Consider the following 21,726-nt stretch of genomic DNA (forward strand, 5'->3'; position numbering starts at 1 on the left):
TGTTGTGTTGTGTTGTGTTGTGTTGTGTTGTGTTGTGTTGTGTTGTGTTGTGTTGTGTTGTGTTGTGTTGTGTTGTGTTGTGTTGTGTTGTGTTGTGTTGTGTTGTGTTGTGTTGTGTTGTGTTGTGTTGTGTTGTGTTGTGTTGTGTTGTGTTGTGTTGTGTTGTGTTGTGTTGTGTTGTGTTGTGTTGTGTTGTGTTGTGTTGTGTTGTGTTGTGTTGTGTTGTGTTGTGTTGTGTTGTGTTGTGTTGTGTTGTGTTGTGTTGTGTTGTGTTGTGTTGTGTTGTGTTGTGTTGTGTTGTGTTGTGTTGTGTGTGGTGTGGTGTGTTGTGTTGTGTTGTGTTGTGTTGTGTTGTGTTGTGTTACATTCAGCCAAAAACCAAACCTCTCTGGTGGGCACCAGCTCACTTTCATTAGCCAAGCGGTTTCCCCCTGCAAGAGTTGTAAAAACGCTTCAGAACCGCTCTGGTGTGCACCAGGTGTTATTCAGACACCACTGCAGCCATATAGATCAGCAGGGCTACCAAGCAACTGGTATTGGCCTCCATATCCTTCTTACTTCAGCTGCCCTTTAAGCCTCACCTTGTGTATCCTGTTAAAACATAATATTAATGGAGGGGAAGCTCCATTGCACATTACATGCAGTGTGACATTTGGTGCAGTTAAAAAGTATGCTTCAGTGTAAAACGTATCTGTCACAATGCCTTAAGGCTCATACACACATCAGACCATAGTCTTTTGAAACTGAAAGATCACAGACCAATCTTACCACCCTTCATGTAGTATGAGAGCCATACCTTCACAGTCTTTTCTATGGAGCTGAACTCCACATCAGAAAAAAAATCTTTGCAAGATGCTGCACACACATATGCTGTACAGACACAAAAGATCAGTATCTGCAAAAGATCTGTTCCTGCCAAAAATCCATTCCTGCAAATTGCAATGATAGTCTATGAGATCTGCAGATCATCATACACACATGATTTAACTGACATTCATCTGCAGATCAAGCAATCATCCGCAGATCTGAAAATCCATCCTGGTGGATCTGATCTGCAGATGAATGTCAGTTAAATCGTGTGTACGATGATCTGCAGATCTCATAGACTATCATTGCAATTTGCAGGAATGGATTTTTGTCAGGAACAGATCTTTTGCAGATACTGATCTTTTGTGTGTGTACAGCATATTTGTGTGCAGCATCTTGCAAAGATTTTTTTCTGATGGGGAGTTCAGCTCCATAGAAAAGACTGTGAAGGTATGGCTCTCATACTACATGGAAGGGGGTAAACTTGGTCTGTGATCTTTCATTTTCAAAAGACTATGGTCTGATGTGTGTATGTGGCCTTAGTGTGAGTAGCCTTGAGGCAGGGGACACAACTGGTTTCATGTGCGTTTTCTGAAAGACTTCTGAGGAACTTGGTAATCAATGGATAGTACACAAAGCATTTTTCGCAAGTAGCGAAAAAAAACAAAAAAAAAAGTTCAGAATCATACTGCAGGGTTTTTTTTTGAACAATTACATTAGTGGCTGTGAGAGGGAGAAAAAAAAATCCTGCATAAAAAAAACACACATGACATGCAGAAAAACCACACAGGAAAAACTGAAAGACAAGTGTGCCCCTTTCCTTAAATTGTACCAGAGACTAACAAATAGAACAAATCTATACTTACCCTGGCTTTCCCCCAACCAAACCAAAATACATGTCAAATTGTGCACTGGAAACATTCCTACCCCAATTGGATGGGGTGTAACTAGGAGACAAAAAAGAAAAAAAAAACACCTCAAAATGGGAACATTGGCTAGCAAGTCTTTAAAAAGGTGACCAATAATGGTATAATTTGGGAGAGAAAACACTTTTTCAGTTTCCACATGACAAATGCCACAGTTTGGCCCTTACCTGATTACAATGATACCTTATTTCACTATTAGCTGGGCATGCTGGAAACCATTACCCCCAGCCTGCATGTCAGTAGTGATCAGATGCTATTGCTAGGGCAACAGGTCAGGGGCCCCAGTGCTGTACAGATGCATCACTAGGTAATGGCAAAGCAATGCATCTGTACAGCACTGGGCCTCAAAACTATTGCCTTAGCAATAACGACTCATCCCTACAGGCGGCAGTCATTAAAGGTTTAATAACAAATATAGATATTACAAGGGGTAAAACTAAAAACAAACTGCACCAACTCAAAATAATTTGCATCTGAATGACCACTCCTAATTAGCAGCTCTGCCAAGCAACTGGTATTAACAAAAAAACACTATCTATATATATATATATATATATATATATATATATATATATATATATATATATATATATATATATATATATATATATATATATATATATATATATATATATATATATATATATATATATATATATATATATATATATATATATATATATATATATATATATATATATATATATATATATATATATATATATATATATAAAGTATGTATAAAAAAGGCACCCCCCAAAATAAATGCTTTCCAGTCAGTAGTAAGTCCGTTTCATAAATGTATATAATCATAAAAGATCCATATTTGAAACCCTGGGATTTCTATAGAGAGGACACACAAGTTCTCCCCAGCATAGCTGTAGCACTTCCTGTGTTAGGGGGAACCACTTGTGCATTCTAGGTTGGTGGGGAGATTTTATGTAGTTACACTGACCCTGCCCTAATGGAAGAATGTCCTCCATCTCATTCCAGGTATAATGATTCTTTTTCTGAGTGATAGTTTTGCTAAACTCTACTTGTTAGACAGTTTATGATCTCTCATATGCTAGGGAAAGAGGTTAGAACAGTATAGACTCAGGACAGTTTCCCTGATACTCAGTTCAGTGATTTTAGGACATTGCATGTGGCAGACATAGTGAGCACATGTTATGCAGATTGCTGTTATATGTGATATGCTGCACTGTATTTGCACTGATGTTATTTCTGAGCAATATGATGTTGTGTTATGTATGATTTTATGTAGTTACACTGACCCTGCCCTAATGGAAGAATGTCCTCCATCTCATTCCAGATTGTTGTTTGATCCTCAATAAACACCCAGCCTCTACTCACCCCTATCGCACTGTGGAGTTAATTCATCATATGTGTAACACACATATATATATATATATACATACATATACATACATATACATACATATACATACATATACATACATATACATACATATACACACATATACACATATACACATATACACATATACACATATACACATATACACATATACACATATACACATATACACATATACACATATACACATATACACATATACACATATACACATATACACATATACACATATACACATATACACATATACACATATACACACATACACATATACACACATACACATATACACATATACACACATACACATATACACACATACACATATACACACATACACATATACACACATACACACATACATACATACATATATTTATGTATTTATTTTTCTTAATAATCCTTACTTCATGTTCTCTTTAATTATGTACACCTTTCATGTAAAAGTCTTTCATGCTAGTTCACATCTGATATTGTGTTCCCATTCCTACAGCAAACAGAAAAGCAGTGCCACACAGGACCCCCACGCTGCGTCACATACAGTCAATGAAAAGTATGCTTCACTGTCATAGCATGCATTTTGCGCCATGGGTTATGCTGCCACACATTATTATACCACAACACACCGCATATGTCACATGGTGCATTACAGAGTGGCCATTACAAACACAAAAAATAAAAGTTTCAACATGCTCCCTGGGTTACCCTTGATATACAGACCAAAGTTGGTGTCAAATAAGTAAATGTATTGCAATCACAACAATCAGCCCCACCCCATAGACTTCAATACGAGAGGAGGAAAAAAATAAATAAATAAAAATAAATAAACACCACCACAAACAACCCCACACACCTTACAAAATCAAGTTACAGAATGTTGCCTGCTCATCCCTATGCAAGCCTGGAACATCTACAACCAATAGAAAGCGGATTACATATCTACACACACACCCCTAATACTGATCTGTGGTTATCCACCATGTATACTTGATAACCTACCCCCTCCAAAAAAATCCCAAGAACTTACACCCAAGCCTTCCGGAATGCACTTCACACCAGGCTGATGGTCTGTGGTCAGAAAACAGCTTACAGGCTGAGCTAAGGAGCCCACCTACCAGTGTGCAGGGGGTAGGAACTCCCACAATGCAGTAGTAGGGATGGGCAATGAGATGCAAATACTACCAAGTTAATGCAGAATCATGCAATTTTATATGCAAATATATGCAGCTTGGAAATGGGACAAATTAATTCTGCCAAGGTGATGGGCCATTTTCAAGCGTCATACATTTGTGTGTAAAACTTGCATAATCCTGCACCAGCTGGGAATGATTTGCTTATCATTGATGATCCCTAGTCAGGGGCTCTACAACAAACTGGCTAGATTTTATTGTTCCAATCCTAAGCAGCAAACATTGCATACAATTAGAATAAAATTGACATCAGGGAATGGTTACCATTTCATTGACCAGGGGAGTTGTTAGGGTCCTGGGAGATCAGGAGCCCCTCTGCAGCAGGTTACCACAAAAGAGCAGCAGTTGTGTTACCACACAAATACCATAAACGGCCAGAATTTTACAATAACAGGCAGAGTTCCTGTGTTGGCCAGGGTGCTGGCCTGGCCTGGCAGTCATGTGAGCTGGGTTGGCTGGTGGGGATGCTCTGCTGGCATAACGAGCTGGTGGTACTGAGCTGAATTGCTTAAAGGGAACCAGAGAGGAATGTTGTTAAAAAAAAATAGAACAGGCTTTTATACATCCCTGGGGCTTCTTCTAGCCCCATAAGCCTGGATCGCTCCCACGCCACCATTCTCCGCTTCCTGTATCGGCGGTACCGGGTCCCGTCACTTCCGGCGGATGCGGCCAATTGTCCACATCACAGGGGCTCCCTCCATACCGGTACGCATGAGGCTGCGCAGTAAGCAGCCTCATGCGTACGTATATGGAGGGAGCCCCGTGTGATGCGGACAATTGGCCGACTGGCAGCAATGATGGTACTAGGTACCGGCGGATCCAGGCAGCAGAGGACGGCGGCGTGGGAGCGATCCGTGCGTATGGGGCGGGAGGAAGCCCCAGGTATGTATAAAAGCTCCCCCCCCCCCGTCGTCTCTGGTTCCCTTTAACCTCCCTGCCGTTATAAAAAATTGCTGCGCACGGCAGGGAGGGTGTTTTTTGGCTTTTTTTTTTTTTGTAGCATGTAGCTAGCCTAGCGCTAGCTACATGCTTCCCCCCCCTCCCTGCGGCGTCCCCCCGAATGCGCCGATCGCCGCCGGCGCATTAACCCATCCGGAAATCCCGTTCTGAACGGGATTTCCAGGAGGGCTTCCCCCGTCGCCATGGCGACGGGCGCGATGACGTCACCGACGTCATCGACGTCGTGACGTCAGAGGGAGTCCCGAACCACCCCTCGACGCTGCCTGGCACTGATTGGCCAGGCAGCGCACGGGTCTCGGGGGGGGGGCACCCTCTGATGCGGCGGGTTGCGGCGAATCGGCGCGGAGCGGCGGCGATCGTAAGTTACACGCAGCTAGCAAAGTGCTAGCTGCGTGTAACAAAAAAAAAATTATGCAAATCGGCCCAGCAGGGCCTGAGGAATCCTCCGCAGCAGGTTACCCCGAGCTGAGCTCGGGATAACCGGCAGGGAGGTTAACAGCCTGGTGATGCTGACTGTATTGTGCCAGCCGAGTGACCGGCTGACCTGGGGATGCTATGCTGGGTGACCTGCTGTGCTGCAGGATGGCTGGCTGTTACAGACTGGGCCTGCAGCTCCTTGAGGCCTCTTTCAGACAGGCGTTTCATTCACTGCCTGTCAGCTGCTCTCCAGCACCAGTTAGTGCCTCTGCTGTCTGAAAGAGGCCTAAAGGAAACCAAAGAACTACAAGCATTTATGCTTACCTGAGTACTTCCTCCAGGGGGCCTGTAGGCTGCAACAAGAGATATGGGGGCTGCAAAACGTAATTTCCCTTAAACAATATCATTTGTTTTGCTATACAGCTGATTTGGTTGCAGTAGTGACTGAATCACACCAGAAACAAACATCAGATAATCTTGTCAGAAGTGACAATGTCAGAAGCACCTGATATGCTACATGCTTGTTCAGGGTCAATAGCTAAAAAGATTACAGGCAGATGATAAGCAGGATAGCCAAGAAACTGGTATTGTTTGAAGGGAACCTAAACTGAGAAGGATATAGATTTTTTCTTTTAAAATAATACCAGTTGCCTAACTCTCCTGACGAACGATCCTGTGTATCCAATACTGTTAGCCACAGCCCCTCAACAACCATGCAGATCAGGTGTTCTGACTGAAGTCAGACTGGATTAGCTGCTTGCTTGTTTCTGGTGTGATTAAGCCACTACTGCAGTCAAAGAGATCAGTAGGACTGCCAGGCAACTGGTATTGTTTAAAAGGAAACATATATATCCCTCTCAGTTGAGTTTCCCTTTAAAAGCAAGTGGGTGAGCTCAGCTACTTACCGTGAGGACAACTGCGGCACGAGGCCGGCTTCTGCTGCTGTACATAGTGGAGGAGGAGGCATGAAGCCGGCTTCAGCTGCTGGAAGAGGCACGAGGCCGGCTTCTGCTGCTGTACATGGTGGAGGAGGAGGCATGAGGCCGGCTTCAGCTGCTGCTGGAGGAGGCATGAGGCCGGCTTCAGCTGCTGCTGGAGGAGGCATGAGGCCGGCTTCAGCTGCTGCTGGAGGAGGCATGAGGCCGGCTTCAGCTGCTGCTGGAGGAGGCATGAGGCCGGCTTCAGCTGCTGCTGGAGGAGGCATGAGGCCGGCTTCAGCTGCTGCTGGAGGAGGCATGAGGCCGGCTTCAGCTGCTGCTGGAGGAGGCATGAGGCCGGCTTCAGCTGCTGCTGGAGGAGGCATGAGGCCGGCTTCTGCTGGAGGAGGCATGAGGCCGGCTTCTGCTGGAGGAGGCATGAGGCCGGCTTCTGCTGGAGGAGGCATGAGGCCGGCTTCTGCTGGAGGAGGCATGAGGCCGGCTTCTGCTGGAGGAGGCATGAGGCCGGCTTCTGCTGGAGGAGGCATGAGGCCGGCTTCTGCTGGAGGAGGCATGAGGCCGGCTTCTGCTGGAGGAGGCATGAGGCCGGCTTCTGCTGGAGGAGGCATGAGGCCGGCTTCTGCTGCAGGAGGCATGAGGCCGGCTTCTGCTGCAGGAGGCATGAGGCCGGCTTCTGCTGCAGGAGGCATGAGGCCGGCTTCTGCTGCAGGAGGCATGAGGCCGGCTTCTGCTGCAGGAGGCCGGCTTCTGCTGCAGGAGGCCGGCTTCTGCTGCAGGAGGCCGGCTTCTGCTGCAGGAGGCCGGCTTCTGCTGCAGGAGGCCGGCTTCTGCTGCAGGAGGCCGGCTTCTGCTGCAGGAGGCCGGCTTCTGCTGCAGGAGGCATGAGGCCGGCTTCTGCTGCTGCTGGAGGAGGCATGAGGCTGGCTTCTGCTGCTGCTGGAGGAGGCATGAGGCTGGCTTCTGCTGCTGCTGGAGGAGGCATGAGGCTGGCTTCTGCTGCTGCTGGAGGAGGCATGAGGCTGGCTTCTGCTGCTGCTGGAGGAGGCATGAGGCTGGCTTCTGCTGCTGCTGGAGGAGGCATGAGGCTGGCTTCTGCTGGAGGAGGAGGCATGAGGCTGGCTTCTGCTGGAGGAGGAGGCATGAGGCTGGCTGCTGCTGCTGGAGGAGGCATGAGGCTGGCTTCTGCTGAAGGAGGAGGCATGAGGCTGGCTTCTGCTGAAGGAGGAGGCATGAGGCTGGCTTCTGCTGAAGGAGGAGGTATGAGGCTGGCTTCTGCTGAAGGAGGACTCATAGGATGACAGGCAGGCTGTGAGCACTACACGCCAGACTATATCAGCTGATCCCCATGCACACTACAGAAGTACTACTCAAACCTCCCACCTTTTCACATCAAATCCACGCCCCCTGCCAGTGATTGGCCAGGGGGCGATGGGGTTTCGTGTGACAGACTCAGCCTCAGCCCATAAGGATAGCTGCAGGCTGAGCTAGATGATGATGATGTAAGCACCAAACCCCGCCCACAACACATTGCCAACCATGTCAATTAACAAACTTTCTATAAATAGTGTTACTTTTTTGTGTCCGGGATTTCAGTATAAATCGCTGCAATGTCCATAAATATGTGTTTCCTGCTGAGCATGCAGACAAGAGTCCCGCCCCTCAGCTCTGCTAAACCAATCAGCGCAGCTTAGCCTCAGCCTTTGTTTCCCCTCCCCCCCTGCCTTGGCCAATGATGTCGCCAGTTTCTTTTTCCCCTCCGTCTTGGCCCCGCCCCCACATAGACAATCTCCTGCAAGCAGCCAGAGAGAAGTGAACGACAAGTGTGTGAAACATGAGGATGTGATGTGAGTGACTGGCATGCACAGGGTCAGGGCTGGATTTCTGGGAAGCCAACATAGGACGGTGCCTGGGGAGGGAAATTGCTAAGGGCGGATGGGGAGCTGCACACGTTGCCACAGACACACTGCAGCCCGTCCTGAGACAGGAACACAGGAGAGAGTTTGCTGAGCTGATGGAAGCCTGCAGCGGCTGGACGGAGGCCGCAGGGCGACATCTCCCTGCACAGTTTAGGATGCTCTCTACCACCGGGATAGCATAGTAACCCCTTCACTGGACAGTGGAGAGGGCCCTTCAGTGCAGCCTCTCCTGTGCAGATAAGAGAGGAGATATCACGCTGCCTGGAGGAGCAGATGTGCCTGCTGGGAATACCTTCTGCTGCTTTACAGCCCGAGTATGTGGTGACCTGGGTCCCCTTCTGGTTGAATAGGCTTGTTCGGTGCACAAGGGAGGTGTACCGACGAAATAACCTACCCGTGGAATCAGCTTACATTCACTATCAAATGTATAGCAGGAGGGTTAGGGCGGCCGTGGGTGAGCACATTTGTACTGGGTATGTGACAATGGGCAGAAAACGAGCGGAAGGAGCGGCCGAGGTGACGAGCGGGGATCAATCCAGGCGCCGGCGGGGACAAGCAGGGATGCGCCGGGATCGAGCCAGCGGCTCAATCCGGAGCAACTATCTAACCATGTATTCTCAGCATCAGTACTACTCGGCATGCATGATCGATCCTTTGTTGCACGTGCCCAGTACAGACATACTCACCCACGGCCATGGTTGCACAGTGAAGAAACATTGGACCAAAGAGGGGCCCACCACTGGAATGGTGCACAAACATTTCTGGAGTGACACACCTTGCCCGAGTGTTGGGTGCTGAACCTGGGTGCTAAGCCATGTCACCCAAATGTCAATAGTTGCAAATGAATTTAGCTCAGCACACCATCATCACAACGCAGTTTTTAATTTTATTTTATTGCATAAGTCAGCACAAGCTTGTGCGCGCCTGAAAACGCCATAAATCACCCCTAATCCCTTACGGCAAAATCCATGACTTTCTAGGTCGTGGACGTTGCTGCCCTAAGGAAGCAGAGCTTTCAGCTGCAGCTCTGCCTCCATGCGCGTCAATCCGCGCATATCTCTGCCGAGGCGGCGATCAGCGCTGATGGACGCGCATGGAGGCACAGCTGCAGCTGGAAGTTCTTACTCTATGCGGAGGGAGCCCCGTGATGTCCCCAAGGTAATTTGGGCTGATTTATGGCGTTTTCAGCCGCGGGGATGCAGCGTTTTAGGAGGGGCAATTAGGTTAAAGAGGTTTTTATAGTAAAAACCTTGTTTTTAGTAGACTTCAGATTCTCTTTAACCTCTTGACGACCAGCTAATGCCGATCGGCGTAAACTGGTCGTCTGCGGGTTACCATGGAAACAGCCGCTGGATCGAGCGGCCTTTCCATGTCAGTTCACGGAGGGTGTCTCCATGAACAGCCGGAGAGCCGCCTATCGCGGCTCGCCGGCAAAATGTAAACACGCGGGGAAGAAATTCCCGCTGTTTACATCATACGGCACTGCTGCGCAGCAGCGCCGTAAGGCAGATCGGCGATCCCCGGCTTTCGATTGGCCGGGGATCGCCGACATCTGATAGGCGGAAGCTTCGGAGTTCCGTCCTGCGCATTACGGAGAGAGGGAGGGAGGTAAGGAGGCAGAGGGCGGAAATGGCTGCGGAGGGGGGCTTTGAGGAGCCCCCCACCCCCCGCAAAACGCAGATGGCCGGCGGCGATCAGACACCCCCGGCAGGACATCCCCCTAGTGGGGAAAAAAGGGGGGGAAGTCTGATCGCCCTGGCATAATACTGATCTGTGCTGCGGGCTGGAGAGCCCACGCAGCACAGATCAGCCAATACAGCCCTGGTCGGCAAGTGGTTAAAAGGACAGTTGTGAGCTAAAAAAAAAAAGCGATCTGCATGGAGGAGGCTGGAGGAAGCCCCAGGTATGAATAAAACTCCATGTGTGCTTGCATGTGGAATAATATGCGCTTTTTTTTTTTTTTTTTTTTTTTTTAGCTGCTAATGTAATTGATAGCAAAAACACACACAGTGCTGCATTCTGCTGTCAGTTATTTTCTGCATCTGGAAAACATGTTTAAAGTGTACCTGATACTGGGGAGGGGGAAAGATTCATACATACCTGAGGCTTCCTCACTGTCCTCCCGGGACACCTCGATCTGCTGCTAGGGTCCTCTGAAGTTCAGCTTTGCATTCACCGCCATTGCACTCCTAACTCCAGGAGCGTTCTGCACCTGTACAGTAGTACTGCGCAGGCACTGTATGCTCTTGGTGACGGGAGCATGAAGGGGGCGGGAACGTGGCCGAGCCGCGCATGTGCAAAGGCCATAGCGGCAGATTGAGGCAGGTCAGGAGGACGTCAAAGGAGCCAAGGGGCTGGAGGAGGCTCCAGGTATGTATGACTTTTTTTCCCCCACCACTGTCATGTTCCCTTTAAAGTGGACCTGAACTCTTGCACTTGACGGAAGAAAAACATATAGAAACTAGGCCTAAGGCCTGTTTACAGACGGGCGCTAGGCTCTTTCTGAATAAGCCGCCCGCCCCCCTGTCCTCCTCCTCCTGTTGGCTACACATGCGCAGTAGCCATAAAACACGGACAGGAGGAGGATGACGCAAGGACGGTTAGGGTTTATTATATAGGATGCACCCTGTATGTATTTAGAGAGTTTAGCCTGACTTATTACCCCTCATTTGTGTCTACTCACAAGTTGTAATTTGATCTATCCCCTGTGTCACCTGACTGCCATGGCAGATAAGATCATTTGAAAGCACAGGATAATTACATGTCTGCTTCCATGAAAGCAGGAAGTAGAAACAGATTTATTGCAGGATGTGTATCAGCTGTAACAAAGAAATGTTTTTCTTTAAAAGTTATGCTGTTGTACATCGTTTAGAGCATAGAGGAAGTTCTGAGTTCAGGTCAGCTTTACAGGCACCCTTATCAGACGCCGCGGGTATGCATAGAAGCATACCCACGGCCATTTGGTTTAGAGGAGACACTCACTGGCCCCTTAAAGAGACTCTGAAGTCTCTAAAAAAACGTATTTTTATTTAAGAATTATGATTAATACCTTAGCCCTAACTAAACCGCCTCATCCCCGCCGCTTTAAACTATCTAAATCCCCCCTAACGTGCCCTCCCTCTCCCCTGCAAAATCTATGACTTTCTTGGTCGTGGATTTTGCTGCCAGCATTAGCTTCCGTGTGAGGCAGGGGTATGAGCTGCAGCCCTCCCTCACACGCGTCTGTCAGCGGCGGATCTCCGCCTCTCCCCCGCCCCTTTCAGTGAAGGAAGGCTGAGGGGAGGGGGAGAGGCAGCGATCCGCCGCTGACAGACGCGTGTGAGGCAGGGCTGCAGCTCATAGCCCTGCCTCACATGGAAGCGCTTCCCGGATTGCCCCCCGGGGAGTTCGGGGGGATTTAGTTAGGACTAAAATATTAAAAACATTTATTCAATAAATATACATGGTTATTTTTGAGACTTCAGAGTCTCTTTGAGGTGTGTACACACGTACTATTGTAACACGAGTCCGTCAGACCTTCCCGCTGGGCGGACCACAGATCCACTCAGCACTTACAAATGACAACAAATTTGTTTTATCAATATTTGGGCTCCTCCTTCCCCCTTGTGTTTCTTTGTCACAGCTGATGCAAATTCTACAATAAATCTTCAGTGTTTCTACTTCCTGCTTTCATGGAAGCGGAAATATTGTTAACATTCTGTGCTTTCAAATGACCTTATCTGCAGTGACAGTCAGCTGACCCAGGGGAGAGATCAAATTACAGTTATGATTAGACACAGATGAGGGGGAATTAGAGAAGCTTACCTCTCTAAATACACACAGGGTGCATTTCTCTGTTTTATTTCTGTCCTGTTCAAGAGTTCTGGTCCACTTTAACCACTTGAGGACCACAGTGCTAAACCCCCCTAAAGACCAGGCCATTTTTTACTAAAAGGGCCACTGCAGCTTTAAGGGCTCGCTTCAAGGCCACACAACACAGCACACAAGTGATTCCCCCACCCCCTTTTTCTCCCCACCAACAGAGCTCTGTTGGTGGGGTCTGATCGCCCCTCAGATGTTTATTTTTTTTAACAAATATTTATTTTTAATAAAAAGGTGTATTTTTCTTTAATTTTTCCAACCTTCCCTCCCTCCCCCGGCCAGCCTATCACAGCGATTGGCTGTGATAGGCTTCAGCCTTTAACTGCCCATCGCTCCTGTGTCCCACAGAGGGACAGTTGTTTCACACGGCTGTCCCCACTGCAGCGCTGCTCGAGGACTGAAGGCTGGGCGGAGCTCCGCCTTCCAAGCGGAGATGCATGGTTGTTAGGTAGTTAAACAATACTACTTGCCTGGCAGTCCTGCTGATCCCTTTTGCTGCAGTAGTGTCTGAATCACACTTCTGCAACAAGCATGTGGATAATCCAGTCAGAAAGACCTGATCTGCATGCTTGTTCAGGGTCTATGACTAAAAATATTAGAGGCAGATGACCAGCAGGACAGCCCGGCAAATGGAAATAGGGAAATATTTTAAATGTTGCAATAACCGTGACAAATGGGCAAATAAAATGTGTGGCTTTTATCTACAGTAGAACGTTTTATTTTATGACTAGAATGGCCGAAAACTGAAATATTTATTTTCCACTTTTTTATTATTATTCCCATTAAAATGCATTTAGAATAAAATAATTCTTAGCATAATGTACCACTCAAGATGTAGATGATTTGTTGTGATAAGTAGTGATTAAGTTATTGGTGAAAGAAAGGGAGGAGCGCTGAAAGGTGAAAATTTCTCTGGCCCTAAAGGGGAAACACCCCGCAGTGGTCAAGTGGTTAAACACGTCCTTAAAGAGGAACTGTAACGACAAAACGGCCCCTGGGGGGTACTCACCTCGGGTGGGGGAAGCCTCAGGATCCTAATGAGGCTTCCCACGCCGTCCTGCGTCCCTCGGGGGTCTCGCTGTAGCCCTCCGTACAGCGGTGACGCAATATTTACCTTCCTGGCTCCTGCGCAGGCGCTCTGATGGCTGTCGGCGCCGAAGTAGGCGGAAATACCCGATCGCCGTCGGGTCTGCTCTACTGCGCAGGCGCAAGTTTCCGGCGCCTGCGCAGTAGAGCGGACCCGACGGAGATCGGGTATTTCCGTGCCGAAAGTCGCCACAGCGCCCCCGCTGGAGCCAGCAAAGGTAAATATTGAACTGACAGTCGGCACAGTCGCCGGCTGTTCGGAGGGCTGCGGCGAGACCCCCGTAGGACAGAGGACGGCGTGGGAAGCCTCATTAGGATCCCGAGGCTTCCCCCACTCGAGGTGAGTACCCCCCAGGGGATGTTTTTCATGTTACAGAGTCTCTTTAACCCATTCAGGTTCCGTCGTTTTCACGTGAGAAATGTTCACCTCCCATTCATTAGCCTATAACTTTATCACTACTTATCACAATGCACTGATCTATATCTTATTTTTTTCCGCCACCAATTAGGCTTTCTTTGGGGGGTACATTTTGCTAAGAGCCACTTTACTGTAAATGCATTTTAACAAGAAGAATAAGAAAAAAATGGAAAAATTCATTATTTCTCAGTTTTCAGCCATTATAGTTTTAAAATAATACATGCCTCCATAATTAAAACTCGCGTATTGTATTTGTCCATATGTCCCGGTTATTACACCGTTAAAATTATGTCCCTATCACAATGTATGGCGACAATATTTTATTTGGAAATAAAGGTGCATTTTTTTCTATTTTGCATCTATCACTATTTACAAGTTTAAAATAAAAAAAAATAGAAATATTTCATCTTTACATTGATATTTAAAAAGTTTAGACCCTTAGGTAAATATTTACATGTTTTTTTTTTATTGAAATTTTTTTTTTATACTAAACATTTTATTTGGGTACTTTTGGGAGGGTGGGAGGTAAACAATAGATTTATAATGTAAATGTGTGTTAATTCTTTTTTTTTTTTTTCAGGTGTAGTATTACTTTTTGGCCACAAGATGGCAGCCATGAGTTTGTTTACATGACGTCACTCTAAGCGTAGCACGCGCTTAGAGTGACGCATCGGGAAGGAGACGGCCAGAAAAAGCTCAGCTTCCGAGAGAAGCTGTCGCTTTTTCAGCGGGGGAGAGGAATCAATGATCGGGCTCCGTAGCCCGATACATTGATTCCTTGGCTACCGAATCCGCGGCCGGGAGTGCACGTGCACGCGCACAATCGGCCGCGGGGGCGCGCTGTAGCGCGCATGGTTCCTGGACGTAGAAACTACGTCCAGGAACCAAAATAGGTTAAACAAAGCACTCCACTCTGGCCAAGAAGAGGATGTTTTTAATGCCAGAGAGGGTAGATCAGGCCTGAAGCCGCTATTATCTGTGTGAATAGTGAGATTCAAACAGACAAAAGGCCAGGATCCAATCAGCCGTCACTTGGTTGAGTGATAAAAATCACAGCAGTTCTTTTATATTGTAACAGCTTAATACTTGTATTAATTGCTCCTCCAGCTTTCATGAAAAACACAACGTGACCTTAAAGTGTACCCGAAGCAATAGCGCATACTTACCTAAGAAGGGTGAATCCTCTGGATCCTATAGAGCAATCATTTGCAAATTCTGACCCGGGGTCCACATATGGCCCGCCGAGCCATTTCTGGTGTCTCCCAAAGCTCTTTGCAGTTGTTAATTCCATGTGGCCCACAGGCTGTAGCTGCGGTGCCGCATGCAGGGGTGTACTTAGCGGCAATAAGCAAAAATGAGTTTAATTTTGCTAGTTCGGCCCCCTAGCACTCTCAAGAACAGCGATCTGGCCCTAGGCCTCAAAAGTTTGGACACTCCTGCTGTAGAGGCTTCCCATTGCATCCTCCAGTCCCCTGTTGCCAAACGCAGGCTCTCGGAAGAGGGCTTTATGGTAGGAACATCAGGCCTGCGCACCTCTTCAGGCATAAGTGGGGGTGTACTGCGCCTATTGTTGCAGTACGGCCACACTCAAGCTAGAAGAGGAGGGCAGCCCAAATGTTAAGGAGGGTCCCGGCGAGCTGCGGCTGGAGCCAAGAGGATCCGGGAAGCCTCTATAGGATTCAGAGACTTTCCTCTTCCTCACTTTAAAGTGTCAATATACTTAAAGTGGAACTGCACTCTTACGCAGGGCAGAATGAAAACAGAGAAGAATGCACCCTGAGTGTTATTAGAGAAAAGAGCCCGCCTAATTTCCTTTCATTCAAGTGATCATAAGTGTAATTTCATCTCTCAGCTGTGTCAGCCCAGGAATTCGTCAATCTCCACAGACAACGCTAATATGTAAACACGGGATGTTAACCCTTTCTCCGCTTCCTTAAAAGCATGAAGTAGACACACTGCAGATTTATTGTAGGACCTCCGTAAGCTGTAATAAAGAATTGTTTTTCTTTAAAGGTTATTATGTTGTTGATTATCTTTTAGAGCAGAGAGGAAGTTCTGAGTGCAGGTCCGCTTTAAGTGTGTTTAACCACTTAAGGACTGTAGGCTTACACCCCCCTAGTGACCAGGCTATTTTTTACAAATTAGGCCACTGCAGCTTTAAGGCCTTGCTGCAGGGCCGGACAACTCAGCTCACAAGTGATTTTCACCTGCCCCCGCCTTTTCTGCCCAGTAACAAAGATTTCTGTTGGTGGGCTCTGATCGCTGCCAGCATGTTTATTTTTTTTTTTTATTTGTTTATACATTTTTTTTTTTATAAATGTTCCTATTTTTTTACCCCCCCCCTCCCCCCGCCAGCCAGTGGCAGCGCTGCCGTACATCGCAGCGCTGCAACATGTAAATAGATGGCGGTTTTGCCGTCTAACAGTCTCCTAGCGGCAATCTCATCGGCGCATGTGATCCCCTGCAATTTCCGCCCCCAGGACTTCATGCCAATTGGCGTTGAGCGGTCCTGGGGCTGCCGCTGCGTTCACGCCAATTGACGTGGAGCAGTCGGCAAAAAGTTAAAATTAGCTGCATATCCTAGCTTGTAAAGGTGTGAGGTGGGGTCTGCATGGATGGTTCTTGTTTTCCCAGCATATCCCACAGATGTTCTGTTGGAATTTCAAAACCAAAGACCAAGTCACCATCTTCCATTGCTCTATGGTCCAGTTCTGACTCATGTGCCCATGGTAGGTGCTTTCAGTGGCCTACTGGGATCTTCCTCATAGGCAGCCCCATATTCAGCAAGCTGCAATGTCAGGATACTGTTGGCTCATGACCAGTTATACGTTTTTCAGCAGTCCGTGCTGCAGTGGTGGGATAAGGCCACAGGGGCTAGCTTAATTTCCCCACAAACCTTGTCAAGCCCTGGGCAGCCATGGCATGTTATCCGTTGACCAGCTGTCTTTCCTTGGACCACTTGTCATAGGCATCAACCAGTGGATACCAGGAACACCTTGCAAGACCTGCTGTGTTGGAGTTGCTGTGGCCCGGTCATGCTCTGGGGTGCTTCTCTTCAGCAGGGACAGGGAAGCTGGTCAGAGTTCATGGGAAAATGGATGGAGCCAAATACAGGGCAATCTTGGAAGAAAACCTCTTGGAGTCTGCAAAAGACTTGAGACTGGGACGGAGGTTCACCTTCCAGCAGGACAACGACCCTAATCAAAGCCAGGGCAACAATGGAATGGTTTAAAACAAAACATAGCTATGTGTTAGAATGGCCCAGTCAAAGTCCAGATCTAAATCCAAACGAGAATCTGTGGCAAGATCTACTGCTGTTCACAAACGCTGTCCATCTAATCTGACTGAGCTGGAGCTGTTTTGCAAAGAAGAATGGGCAAGGATTTCAGTCTCTAGATGTGCAAAGCTTGTAGAGACATACCCTAAAAGACTGGCAGCTGTAATTGCAGCAAAAGGTGGTTCTACAAAGTATTGACTCACGGGTCCGAATAATTACGCATACCCCCCACTTTGCAGTTATTTGTAAAAAATGTTTGGAATGATGTATGATTTTCGATCCACTTCTCACATATACACCACTTTGTATTGGTCTTTCATGTGGAATTCCAATAAAATTGATGCATGTTTGTGGCAGTAATGTGACAAAATGTGGAAAACTTCAAGGGGGCCAAATACTTTTGCAACCCACTGTATACTGGGCACATATACCCCTGGCTACATATACTGGGCACATATACCCCTGGCTACATATACTGGGCACATATACCCCTGGCTACATATACTGGGGACATATACCCCCTGGCTACATATACTGGGGACATATACCCCCTGGCTACATATACTGGGGACATATACCCCTGACTACATATACTGGGCACATATACCTCTGGCTACATATACTGGGGACTACTATACTCATGGCTACTTATACTGGGGACACCTATAGACCTGGCTACCTATGCAGGGGTACCTATTTTGGGGGAACTGCTGTCAGATTATCTGCATTTTTGTGGAACCGCTGTTATGTATTTTGGGAAACAGCTGCCAGATTATGTGTATGTTAGGGGAACGGCTGCTGCCAGATTACGTGTATTTTGGGGAACATCTGCCAGATTATGTGTATGTTAGGGGAACAGCTGCTGCCAGATTCAGCGTATTTTGGGGAAATGCTGCCAGATTGTGTATGTTTGGGGGACCACTGCTGCCAGATTATATGTATTTTGGGTGTTACGTGCATTTTGGGTGATCCGCTGCCAGGTTTTGCATATTTTGGGGAACTGCTTCCAAATTATGTGTATGTTGGGGGAACTGCTGCTGCCACATTGTCTATTTTGGGGGAACCACTGCCATATTATCTGTATTTTGGAGGAACTTCTACCAGATTATGTGTCTTTTTGGTGAAATGCTGTCAGATTACATCTATTTTGGGGGGATACACTACGGCAGAGCTCAAACTTCCCCGGCAGACCTTTTACATCACTGCTAAGGTCATGTATATTTGGCCCCACCCATGACCACGCCCACATCATGCTTAACCACGCCCATTTTTGGCGCTACGCGTGGGTTTTCCAGGTGAGCCCACTCACCTCTTTTCCCAGGACTAGACTCCTGTGTGTAATGCTGGGTGCACACAATACTATTTCCTGTTAGAGCGACAGGTAATCTGAAGGGGAGCTACATTATGTGGTGTACATGTCCAAACTACTCACCATTGATAACGGGAATGAGTTTTCAGATCATTACTACATAAAATAGATCCTGTAATTGATCTGGAGCAGATCGGATAAGTCTGGTATAATCGGTGCGACATCTCGATCTGATAGGAAGTGTGTCCCTAGCATTTCATGTTGGCTTTGTGTCTGTAACCCATCTTGACACATATTTTATTTATTCTGTTCTCTCTTTTCCTCCTAGCTGAGAGCGCCACCTTGTGTCTTGTAAAAAATGCTGTGAAGACCTTTGTGGATCTGGGAGTGAGTGTAAAATTTTTTCTACTAGTGTTGTAAAGATAGAAATGCACACAAAGGCCTGGTGCACACCAAAAACCGCACGCAGATCCGCAAAACGCTAGCGTTTTTAGCTGCGTTTTTTCTTCTTATGTTTTTGTGCGGTTTTTGGTACAGCAGATTACAGATATTGTTACAGTAAAGCTGTTACTAAACAGCTTCTGTAACAAAAATCACCTGGCAAACCGCTCTGATGTAGCATTTTTCAGAGCGGTTTGCGTTTTTCCTATACTTTACACTGAGGCAGAAACGCCTCCGCAATCCAAAATCTGCAGCAGCCCGGGAGTATGCGTTTCTGCAAAACGCCTCCCGCTCTGGTGTGCACCACCCCCATTGAAATACATTACCCTAGCATTTCCACATCCGCAATCGGATCAAATTAAAGTTTTCAAGAAATGGTATATCTGTACCGCTCTAAAATATTCCCTGGGTGGGAATGCAGTGTGGAAGCAAAGACTAGGGTCAACTTTGACCCTCTACATCACAGTCAGCAGGCACATTGTAGCCACTCCCTTTTGGAGTGGCACGCTTTGTGGACATTCAGCGGTGAAACAACTTGCCAGTGAGATGCTTGATATGTGATAGCCTGACTCGCTGGAATTCGACCCTGGTCATGCTCTCTTGCCTGCTAGAACAGGAGAAAGCCGACACCCAGTACCTGTACAATTACAGTAAAAGGACACAATCTGGGGAGATGGGGATGTTCTGGCCCAACAACTGGACACTGATGCGAAATGCATGCAGGTTCATGCGGCCGTTTGAGGAGGTGACCAACCTGGTGAGTCACAGTGAAGGCACCATCAGCAACTTGATCCCGTACGCTTACTTCCTGGAGCGTGCCGTGCGTAGGGTGGTGGATAAAGCTGTGGTGGAGCGTGAACAGGAACAGTTACGGGAGGAGCAGTTGTGGGAGCAATTTCCATCAAAACAAGATATTTCCTCAACGCCTGCGGCAGCACAGGGGGTTGAGGAAGAAGAGTCGTGTGGGGAAGAGGAGTCAGACTCGGATGATGAGGAAGGTGTATCTTTGGAGGAGGAGGTGTCGGCAGAAGAACAACCGCAGCAGGAGTCGCAGGGGGCTTGTGCTGCTCGACGTTCCCGTGGTATTGTTCGTGGCTGGGGGGAGGAGGAAGACTTTATACAAGTCCAAAGGTGTTAGCGCTTCTACGGTATCCCGGGGTGACGTTTCACACAACTCTCTCTCCTCTGTCCCTCTGCAAGGTTCCAGGAGGAGGAGGACTTACCTGATGTCACTGAGGAAGAGCAAGAGGAGATGGATAGTACGTCTGGATCCAACTTTGTGCAGATGGCATCTTTCATGCTGTCCAGCCTATTGATGGACCCCCGTATAAAAAAACCTCAAGGGGAATGAACTGTACTGGGTGGCCACAATACTAGACCCTCGGTATAGGCACAAAGTGGCGGACATGTTACCAACTCACCTGAAGGCAGAAAGGATGCAGCACATGCAGAACAAGCTGGCAACTATGCTTTACAATGCGTTTAAGGGTGATGTCGCAGCACAACGCAATAAAGGTACCACTGCCAGTAATCATCCTCCCATGTCCACGCAGGCAAGGACCGGGCGCTCCAGCAATCTCATGGTGATGTTGGACATGTGGACATTCTTTAGTCCAACGCCTCGCCTTAGCCCTTCCGGATCCACCCTCCACCAACGCCTGGACCGGCAAGTAGCCGACTACCTGGCCTTAAGTGTGGATCTAGACACTGTGAGCAGCGGAGAACCCTTGGACTACTGGGTGCACAGGCTAGACCTGTGGCCAGAGCTGTCCCAATTTTCCATCCAACTTCTGTCTTGCCTTGCCTCAAGCATCCTGTCAGAAAGGACCTTCAGCACAGCTGGAGGCATTGTCACTGAGAAGAGAAGTCACCTAAGTCACAAAAGTGTTCAGTACCTCACCTTTATCAAAATGAATGAGGCATGGATGCCGGAGGGCTACTGTCCGCCCGAAGACTAAGTCAGTCCCCACACACAGCATCTCTGCCTGCACGCCGTGTGACTGCCTGCCCCAAGACTAAGTCACTCCCCACACAGCACCTCTGCCCACAGGCCGCTTGACTGCCTTCTCCGCCACCACCAACAGGGTCCAGGACTCCAGGTGGATTCCTGAATTTTTAAGGCTGCTGCTAGCAGCGGCCGCTAGAATACTTTTTCTGGTGCGTGTACATGCCTGCCTAATTTTTCTGGCTGCACTGCAGCTGCAACAACAAAACAAAAGGCATGAACATGTGCCCATTCCCCTTCATGATCATTACCTTGCCGCGGTGAAGGGGCTTGCATATCACAATGAAGCAATGACCGCCAGCTATAGGAGTGTCTCGAGGGGTGGCACACCAACGACAATAAGGTCGTTACTTCATTGTGGACAGACCAAATTTGATCAGCTGGACAGTCACTGTTCTGTCATTACAGCTACCTCAGCCCGGCGACCATATGGGCTGGAAAGCCGTCATCACCTGCACTCTTGTCATGGTGCGCACCAGTCCAGCACGGCCGTCACTACACAAACAGCTGTTTGCAGTCAGTGCATACCTTTCACTTGAATGGATGGCAGACTTGCCCTCCATAACAGATTCTCGTTAAAGGTAGTACAGTCTATCAGTGTCATACAGCAGGGTCTCGGAAGTCGTCCTGTATTGTTATTTTTGGTCACTACCTCGGGACGTGCATGCCATGGCAGTGCTAGGAATGGTCCGCTGGACTTCACCTACTAGGTTTGAGCAACAGTTCAGAGAGCAGGTATCCCTGGTCGCAATCCCCAGATATTCATTTGAATGTTAATAGCATCAAGCACAATTCAT

The sequence above is a fragment of the Hyperolius riggenbachi genome, chromosome 10 (assembly GCF_040937935.1).
Source record: "Hyperolius riggenbachi isolate aHypRig1 chromosome 10, aHypRig1.pri, whole genome shotgun sequence".
Classification (NCBI taxonomy): Eukaryota; Metazoa; Chordata; class Amphibia; order Anura; family Hyperoliidae; genus Hyperolius; species Hyperolius riggenbachi.